Genomic DNA, 9546 nt, shown 5'->3' on the forward strand with positions numbered 1-9546 from the left:
TGTTGCTGTATTATTTCACTTTGATGACATATCTCAGTCTATATCCTGCATTAAAGTAGCCTTCTCTAAAACTGTTTCCTTCAGAAGTTTGGGGTTCTATTTACCATCTGAAGAGAATTATTTTGTCCAATGTTCTTAAGAGTACCAGATCTGGAATCCCTTTTACAGCAAACCAATCATTATAAATAGGAGGGAATGTTCACAGTGATGGGACAAAAGATGCTGAGTGGAGGCTTCACCTAGAAATGGAAAGAGTTTACTGATAATTAACTAAAGGTACATTTGGAATTAGGGTGAATTATAAATTTTCTCTAGTTAATGCCTTCTACAGTAAGCCTTAAGTTTATACAGGATACTTGTCAAAAGCAGGTATCTGGAAATAAAGCTTTCCAAATTTACTCCCTGATGCCTCTGTTTTATACAGACTTTCTAAAACTACTGAGAATTTGGATCTCATTAAAGAAGGTATCTAACTAGCAAGGGATAGAGCTATTTTCTAGGTTATAAGTGTGGTGTAACTCCTTGATGATAGGGCACTATAAACTGTAGTTATAATCTGGAAGTATTTGCAATTTATTTTGCATAGAACATTATACTCAGTTTGAGGCAAGTGAAAGTATAATTTTATAGTGCCTGAAAAAGTCTGATTATAAATATAGAAACCAGCCATAGTAGTTTAAGTATCAATACTTCAGAATTGTACAAAAGGAAGAGGGTGGGAAATCATTTCCATAGCAACAAGAATTCTTGAACAGCAACTTACATAATTCAGACAGCCCCTGATAGTATTGAGATCCAGCATGGATTAATTCAGAATTTCATGGAGAAATGGTGGTGCTGGACAATTACATCTTATCAAGTGATTAACCCTGATAGTATTATAGCCTGATACCTATGATCATTCAAATCTTGTAACTAGAATCCAACAAGTTTCATCATATAATATTTCACTATGCTCATGGAAGATCACTGCCTGTCCTAGTTCAGGAAAAGTACTCCTGAAATACAGATTTTCTTGGACACAGAATATTATGCCTTTTTGTCAAACTTCTTGAACAGCTACAAAACTGCCTCTGGCAAATCTCTACAACTATTGTGCTTCTGTAGTGCAAATGGTGGAGCTGCCCCTCCCTTGACAAAATCTTAATTTAGAAAGGAATTTCGTTCTAGCAGTAGCAAATGAGAAGCCAACTTAATAGCCCCTTTACTCAATGATATCCTAAGACTGGCTTTAGGGGTTTCACAATGGCAGATCTGCTTGAACCTCAGCACACCAACCTCATCTAATTTTGATCACATGACCATGGGGATGATGCAACGGATGTAGGCATGAAAACTGGTCATAAATCACTATTTTCAGTGCTGTGTAACTTGAACAGTCACTAAACAAGGTCTATCTGTAACCTAACCTAAGTTCAATACTTTAAACATTATCCTGTACTGTTTTTGTAAAAGAAAAAGTCTACCCAAAGCCAGCTGTTTAGGTGCATCCTTGACCTTGGACAGGCTATTAGTTTCATATAATAGTCTTGCTGTTATGTAGGAATGGAAGGGAAGAAAAGAAGAATGGGACACTACCTGTTTTCACCCAAGGTGAAATTGATTAGCTATTGGGAAAGAACCAAATGCCCATGCCAAGACAATTTAATTAAGAGTTATGGTAGGGCATGATAGCCTGACTGTTCTAGGAGGAGGAAATAAATGTAAGGAAATAAAAACCTTCAGGCATGCTGGCTCTATGCTATGAGCAGCCCAACAGCGGAGGATAGCTGTGCCATCCTACCTACTTGAGATAGGAAGAGCAAGGGGAAGTGTTGCTACTTTTAGCTACTGTTAACATGCTCAACAATGTGTAACATCTGGGAATGGCTATAACATTCATTAAGTTTGGAGCATCTCGTACCACTAGATTATTCTTGAACATAAAACCTGGACAAAGGCTTACTCAGTAGGGGGAGTTGCAAAGCAAGCAGTGTAAAATTGATTAAATATTTAGGGGTATTTGAATAATTTTCCCTTACTTTCCAAAAGTTCCACTTTGGTCTTTAGACAGATTTCTATTTCTGCATCAAATTTTAGATATGTTCTGTCTTGATAAAGATTACATTCCAGATTCTTTCCTTAATTCTGTAATTATCTTGGATTCTGAATAAAATTGTGTATAATAAGCATAATCTGTTTAAAGTGCTGTTTTAAGTACTGTATATATGCATTTTCCTCTCCAAATGCAGTGAGGAAAGAGCAAAGGGGAGAAACATAAGTATGAGAACAAGGAAAATGTAATTTATGGAGAGATGAGGGCAATATGGGTAATAATAGGTAAGAAGCAAATTATTCATCTTTGGCTGTAAAAAAATAGCAATTACAGATTAAATAACTTAGAATTTGCTAAATTCCACATATATTGCCTGAGATTTCTGCCTTACTTACTTAATGCTAGGACTGGCCCTGTGCCTTATTCCTGCAAGATGGGTAGTTCCAGCGACTGGTAAGATATAAAAGAAGAAATCTGATTTGGAGACCACATGAACAATGTACATCTTTCTTTCATGAGCGTAATGATTATGTGATGATTTTTCTGTCTGTGTGCATGATTGTCATCAACTGTTATCTTAAACTCTTAAGTCCTCCTTGCACAAGTTAGTCCTGCAATTAAGTATTAACACCTATAATACTGTCTTCCAGATAGTACTTTATTTTTGAAATAAAAGATGATTGGATGTTACTAATAGATGCCAATGCATAACAGTTGTTTTTTAGAAAGAAAAATGTGTAAATAATTGATATGAATGGAATTTAATATATTGCTTTTGACTCACACTTGATCATAACCAGGAAAGAAAGATCCTTGACATTTATAGTTTTTATTGATTTTGGCCCCAAAGCTGTTCGAAACATCAGACAAAACTGGACAAATGCCATAACAGATTTCACAATCTTCATGTTACTAATTTACTTACAGACGTTGGTTTTTCCTGCCATTACTTTATTTTAAGTCAGCAAGAAACTAACTTAATAGAACATCGCATGTCACAGGTGTACCTGACTGCATTCAGATAACTGGATTGTTGTTGTGGAAAAACAGAAGAAAGGAATATTAGATATTTTGGGCACATTGAATTGTTTATAAAAATAATGAAGATGGGATACAAATTAAATAAATTATTGTTAGATAGATATGAATTTCAATATCTATTACTTTAAACATTCAGGATATTCAGTGCTTTTTTTAAAGGAAAATTTTGGTGCTAAAAACAGTTCTAATTGTAGAAATTAGTTAAGTTGCAGTAAAGTTTGTAGACATTAGTAATGAGGAAAAGCAGAGATGGGAAGTTATTTTATATCATAAATACGTTGGACTATGATATTGGACAGGATCTGCTTTAAATTGGATGAATAATTTGGATGAATACTTTAAGCAGCAAAAGCATAATAATTTGAAGCAAATCCATCATTACTTGCTCAGAATGGTAAGGATCATCAATTACAGCATTGCATATTGATGACCTTTTACTCCTCATTTATGATAGGAACTAGTTAACATGTAACAATGCCAGAATAAAATGGTGGTAGTCCCACTTTGATCAAGCTTTCTGGTGTGTGTAGATCATGGCTAGATGATAACAAAGTGGAATTTACTGTTCAAGCCTTTTTCAGAGCAATGGAAGTGAGATCATTTTCAGGAGCACTAGGGTAATTGATGGGTTACATTTTACTCATGAAAGTGATTATGTTGTAATAACAAGATCAATTGTGATCATTGTGAGTAGATAACACAGGGCAGTCAGAGAATGAGGAAAATATTCAAGCGGGGTGAATACATCCTTCTGAAGAATGTTTTTATGTACCATGACTCATGAGATTTTTTACATTTCTAATTAAAATAATACATTTTAGCTGACTGTTAAATCTTCATATTTTACCACATGAAATTATGCCGAAACAGGCAACTGCAGTCTTATTGATCAGAGTGTGTTTACTATTGCTCTGTGTGTCCCAAAGGTGCTTTTCAAAAGGCAACTGGACTTTCTTAGCTTTTTTCTTGAAAACATTTAGCTTCTCATCCAAGAAGCTTCTTCAATTCATTTCAGGCTCCAACTAAAGAAGCTTCTTGGATGAGAAGCAAAAAGTTTTCAAAAAAAACCCCTAAAAGTCCAGTTGCCTTTTGAAAAGCACATTTGGGACACCATGACCAAAATGATTGAGATTATGCTTTGTGTACACACTCATGGGAGTATTCTATAATGAGAGCATTCCAAAATGTATCACCATGTCATTGTAAGGCAGCCATAATTATTCAAGTTTCAGATCTTCCATCAGAGTATTATTTTTATCCTGCAACAACCTGTCCAAACCATTATTTTTGATCAGTAGACAAGCCCAGACAGTGAAGGGAGGAATGAGACTCAGACTGCAACACTTCCTGACAATCAGTGGGAAGTGAACTTCTATGGGCAGAGTGAAGGATTCAAGCAGGAAAACCATGCATGAAAGACCATCAAAGCTAAAAGAATTGGGGGTTTTTTGCACAAGAGCTTTTATGCAAGGAAAAAAGGAATTAACTAAAACCATGGAATACCTCAGTGGAAGGGAACACGACAGGAAGAAAGTACTTGAGCCATTATGAGGAAATGCTGAAACTCATTGCAGGACACACAGGTTATTTTTCAGGGTTCTCTCAGCAACCATAACACTATATAGTAAAGTAGGGGACAGCAAAACTTGAAAATTCATAGGCTACCTCTCATATAGCAATATTGCCCCCAAGAATCCGGGTCCTCATTTTACCCACCTCGGAAGGATGGAAGGCTGAGTCAACCTTGAGCCTGGTGGGATTTGAACTGCCAAACTCTAGGCAGCTGGATGCAGAAGTAGCTTGCAGTACTGCACTCTAACCACTGTGCCACAGAGGCTCATATACAGTAAATAACAATGCCTTACTAAATGTAAATGATTAGGACATAATATGTTAAGATCCTATAGCCAGAAAAAGAGACTAATTCTGAATTAATCCATGATAGGATAAAGATCTCTGCATTGAACATTACTGATCAAAATCTATCATGCTGACCCCCTCTGAGTTGATAAATGTTTATCAACTTTCCAGTTGAGGACCTAAATCTAGTCACCTAGCTTGCTTCTAATTTAGGTGGCCTAATTTACTGCAGATAAATAACTGGTACCGGTAAAGAAAATAATTGTGCAATTAGGGCTCAGGGGGCTATAAAGATCATCTAGGGCCTAGAGCTAAGCCAATCCTTAAGAGTCAATACAATACAGACATTGACCTCACAGCATTTTTAATAGATGGATTACCAGCAAGGGACAGGTCACCATCCAAAGCAGTCTGTTAAAAAACTCATGTTAATTCTTCTTCCTTTTGACCCCCTACAGTTTACCAATGTTCTTCTGAAAATACAATACTCAGAACTGTATGATCTATTCCAGGTACAGTCTGATTAATGCAAAAAAGAGGAACAATGGCATCTTTTCATCTGGTTTCTTTATAGTATATTGATGTAGGCTAAGATTAAATTTGGCATTTATTTTGCAGCTCTACTACACTACTGGTTCATATTCATCTTGTGATCCCAAACCTTTCTGATGTACTGCTGCCTAATATGCTTCTTTTATTCTATAATTGTGTCTTTGATTTTTTTATCCCATATGCAGGATTTTGCATTTGTCCCTTGAAATTAGATGTGCCATTCATTGTCTAGAGGCTGCTTTCTATCCATCGTTAGTTTTCAAAAATTATTCTGAACTAGTCTGAATTAGTCTTTTGAGCTATTTGCTTTCTCACTTATCTTAGTATCTTCTGTAAATTTGATACTTGTATTTTCTAATTCCCTGTGCAAGTCATTTTTTAGCATGTTGAATAGCTCAGGACCTAAAACAGAAATTTGTCAGAATAAATTCAGGCCTAGCCTTTTTGAAATGTTTCCTTCTAATGCCTCACCTGGGGTGGGCTGCCTGTCCTTATACAAACTGAACTCATACCTTTCCTAACAGTCTTTTACTTAGGTGACTTCCATGGGATCTAGAAGTAGTACAGCTCTCCAGATTCTGATATCTCAATATGCAATACCATTGCCATAGTTTCTGGTAACCTGCAAGGTGGGGAGCTGGAGGCAGCGTTGTACAGTGATTTTGTTCCTTCCAAAGCAGGCTAAAATAATTAACGGAAGAGTAATTTAATATGTCACTGCTCTCCTATGGAGTGCCACAGGGTTTGTATTCTGTTCTATTTTATTTAACATTTATATGAAACTCAGGGAAAGGAAATCTACTGATTTGGAATTAATATATGCTGATATTACTCAACTCCGTGTCTCTACTGTAACTGGGCAGAAAATACTATGTACATTCTAAACTTAGAAGTTGTATACATTTGGATGGGATAGAACAGACTGAAATGGAATATACCAAGACAGAATGGTTATTTGTTTGGACATTAAGTGATTCTCTGGCAGCTTGTGCCAACTCTGGATGTAGTTGTAGTCTCCTGAAAAAGTAAGCTCAAGAGGCCAGAACTTGCTAGAGGGTAGGGGCTTTGCCCAGCTTTGACTGTAAATTGTATCTCTAGCTAGAGCAGATAGTCTTATTGACAGTCACTCACATCCTTATTGTTGGAATGAGTACTTGGGGATTAAAAGCATCTGCATGGATTGCTTTTTAACCCTCGTATGTTTAATTTTATATTGTTATTTACAATGGTAAATGTAATAAGTTTCATCTGGATGTCAGCCAACCAGAGTTTCAGGAGCTGGGAGGATATAAATTTTAATAATGATTGGTATTAATTGTGCCTGGTCCAAGTACTGAAATATTTAAAATGTTGAAATCTATAAAATCTATTTCTATTTGTGTCATTTATACATATGAATTGACTCAAATTGTATATGTGACAGTCTGGGATAAGTAAAGAAAGGGTTTGAGGCAGTTTATCTGTATAAGAAGTTTCTGTGGGTCTTATCTCAGAGCTGTAGAGTTATTTTTATAATTGCAAATGTTTGTCTATATTTTTTGACATTTTGGTTCTTCCAGTAAACTTTTCATTATGGATTTTAAATGTTTTTTTAATAAAAAAAACAATTACTGAGAGGAAACAGCTGTTCTTCCTATCTTTTCAATCCTTGGTGGCAAGGTTTAAAGTCTGTTTTCTACCATCACCTGGTGGCATTCTTGTGAATGCTAAGTTTTATTGTTGACTACAGTATAAACAGCATGTTGGGTACCTATTATCTGCCAGCACACAAAACCAAACTGTGACACGAGGTCAACAGACACCAGTGATCAGGTTCACAAAACCTGAGAGTAAAACAGCCAAAGCCCTACCTTATGGTTTACAAACACAATGGCTTAATTCATATAGCTAGCAGCTAGACGATAGACCAGAGGTCTCTAAACTTGGCAATTTTAAGACTTCAACTTGCAGAATTCCTCAGCCTGCACATTATGTTGAAATTAATATTTTCAGAGCCTGGTGTTATGCCACAAAAGTTACTATTTCTGTTATTATCCAAACATCCAATCATTTGTTACTTGGCAACAGCCTTTCCTTATAACATTGTAGAAATTTCACTTAACATGCCAACAATTTTATTACAATTTTCTAATTAAAGATTACTATGAGCATTATCTTAACTTCTTTTGAAACACAAATACAATACACTAATATGTAATCAATAAATAATCCCTTTTCCATGATGGGTCTTTAAATCTGTGGCAAACAATGCAAATGTAGTTGTGTATTATAATATAAAAAAATGTGTCTACAGGTGCAGCTCTTTATTTTATTTTGCAGTTCACTAAAATAAACACTGCATTTAGGAAGCATTTCTATTATAGCAAGTTGTATGAACAGAATTGCAGAGGTTTTTTGTATAAAGAAAAACAAATTTAAAAGTATCACTATACTGTTCAGAGAATTTTTGACTTTATGTGCCAAAAGTTGTTTTTAGCTCCTAGTGACCACATAGATTTTTTTCCATGATGATCTATCCTTGTTTTTTCAAGTCTCTCACTGGTACATTCATTGCCAGAGTAAGTCCTTGCTGCTGGTTGTCCTTTTTCCATCTTTCCGTAGAGTCTTTTCCAGAGAATCTGGGTCTTTGCATAATATGTCTGAAGTAAGATAAATAGAGCTGGTCATTTGTGTCTTGAGAGGGAACTCTGGGCTGATCTGGTGTTCCTTCTTGGCTGCCAATAATATTTTTAGGAGTCTTTTCCAATATTGATGTTCAAATGGATTAATACTTTTCCAATAAACCCTCAAGTGACCTCAAGAACTCTGAGTGTGCTAACTACCAGATTACTGCAAAGAAATATGATCCTTTCAACCCTCCCCACCCCATCCTGTCAGAACTAATCCTTTCCATCATCCCACCATCCTGCCAGAACCAATGAAGCTTCTTGGATGAGAAGTGAAACATCTTCCTCAAGGAAAAAACAGTCCACATCACAGTATGAAAGTCTTTTCCAAGATCTTTACAGTTGCTCTGCTGAGTGCTAGACTGCAGCATATTTCTTGATTGCTTGTTCTTTTACTGTTGATAGTAAAAGCCAGAACTACTTGGATATTTTCATTGTCAACTCTAATTTCAATTCTAATTGAATTCTAATAACCTTGACCACAGGACTTGTTAAAAAAAGTTTTGCCTAGATGACTGTAGCTCGCATTAATTCATTATCTTATGCAGGGAGCATAAATGGAGTAATCCAAATGTCTTTTCTTTTAATCTTTTCTTTCATTCCATCCGGAGGTGCGTCCAACACCCCGCCCATAAGTGGCAGAAAACCCAGGCACTCTGATGACAGCCTGGTTACTTAAAACCGTTTTTGTGGTTTACTTCTCTTCCTGCACTGCCCACTCGACCCAAAATACTTGCGCAAGTTCAACGAGCAACGAAATGTGGGAGGCGGTTCCTCTCCTGCAGCTAAAGCCACCGTCGCCGTCGTTTCCTACCTTACTCCCCCTTTTGTTCTTGTTATTCTTTCTGGAGAAGCTCTTGGGAATCAGGACTGCTTTCTGGTTTGTCAGAAAGGGCCTGAATTCCTTTCCCAAAATACCAACTGCCCTTTTATCTTCTATAAGGATAAAACTTACGGTTGATAATTTTGTGTCTTTCCCCAAATCGGGACGTTGCTGGTCCCAAACAAGCAAAGCACATTCTGGTTTACCTACATTGTTTGTGACTTTAGTCATAACAGGAAAGGCTTGTGTTTCCCTTAGTATGAGATAATTTGAAAAATATTTGAACAAATTTGCTTAACGCGTAATAAGTTTTAAGTTTTCAACAACCTCATCATGAAATCAATCTTGACGATTGCAGGAACCCTGACTGGAAATGCTCTGGTAATTTCCAGTATGCAACCTTACAGTTACGTTACTCTTCTGTGACTGGAGCTTTTCAGCTAAGACGCCCCCTTGACCAACGGCTAACTTTAGCACAGGGCGCAGAGGCAAACAGCCGGAGCATGCACAGGCCGCAGCCAATTCCCGGAACTCTAGCCTCAGCTTGCCAGTACCGCAAGCAAGAAATC

At 36.5% G+C, this 9546-nt stretch overlaps 1 long non-coding RNA gene across 1 annotated transcript; it reads right to left on the minus strand.

The window, feature by feature from the left end:
* Positions 1-7089: 7089 nt before the first annotated feature.
* On the minus strand, positions 7090-9507 carry LOC148125827 (uncharacterized). Its single transcript, XR_015743527.1, has 2 exons — positions 9305-9507; positions 7090-8127 (listed from the first exon to the last, which is right to left on the minus strand). It is a non-coding gene; the product is annotated as an uncharacterized LOC148125827 (long non-coding RNA).
* Between the last annotated feature and the right edge of the window lie 39 nt (positions 9508-9546).

This window comes from Pseudonaja textilis, chromosome 4, assembly GCF_049901715.1.
Source record: "Pseudonaja textilis isolate UNSWEBS1 chromosome 4, rPseTex1.2, whole genome shotgun sequence".
NCBI lineage: Eukaryota > Metazoa > Chordata > Lepidosauria > Squamata > Elapidae > Pseudonaja > Pseudonaja textilis.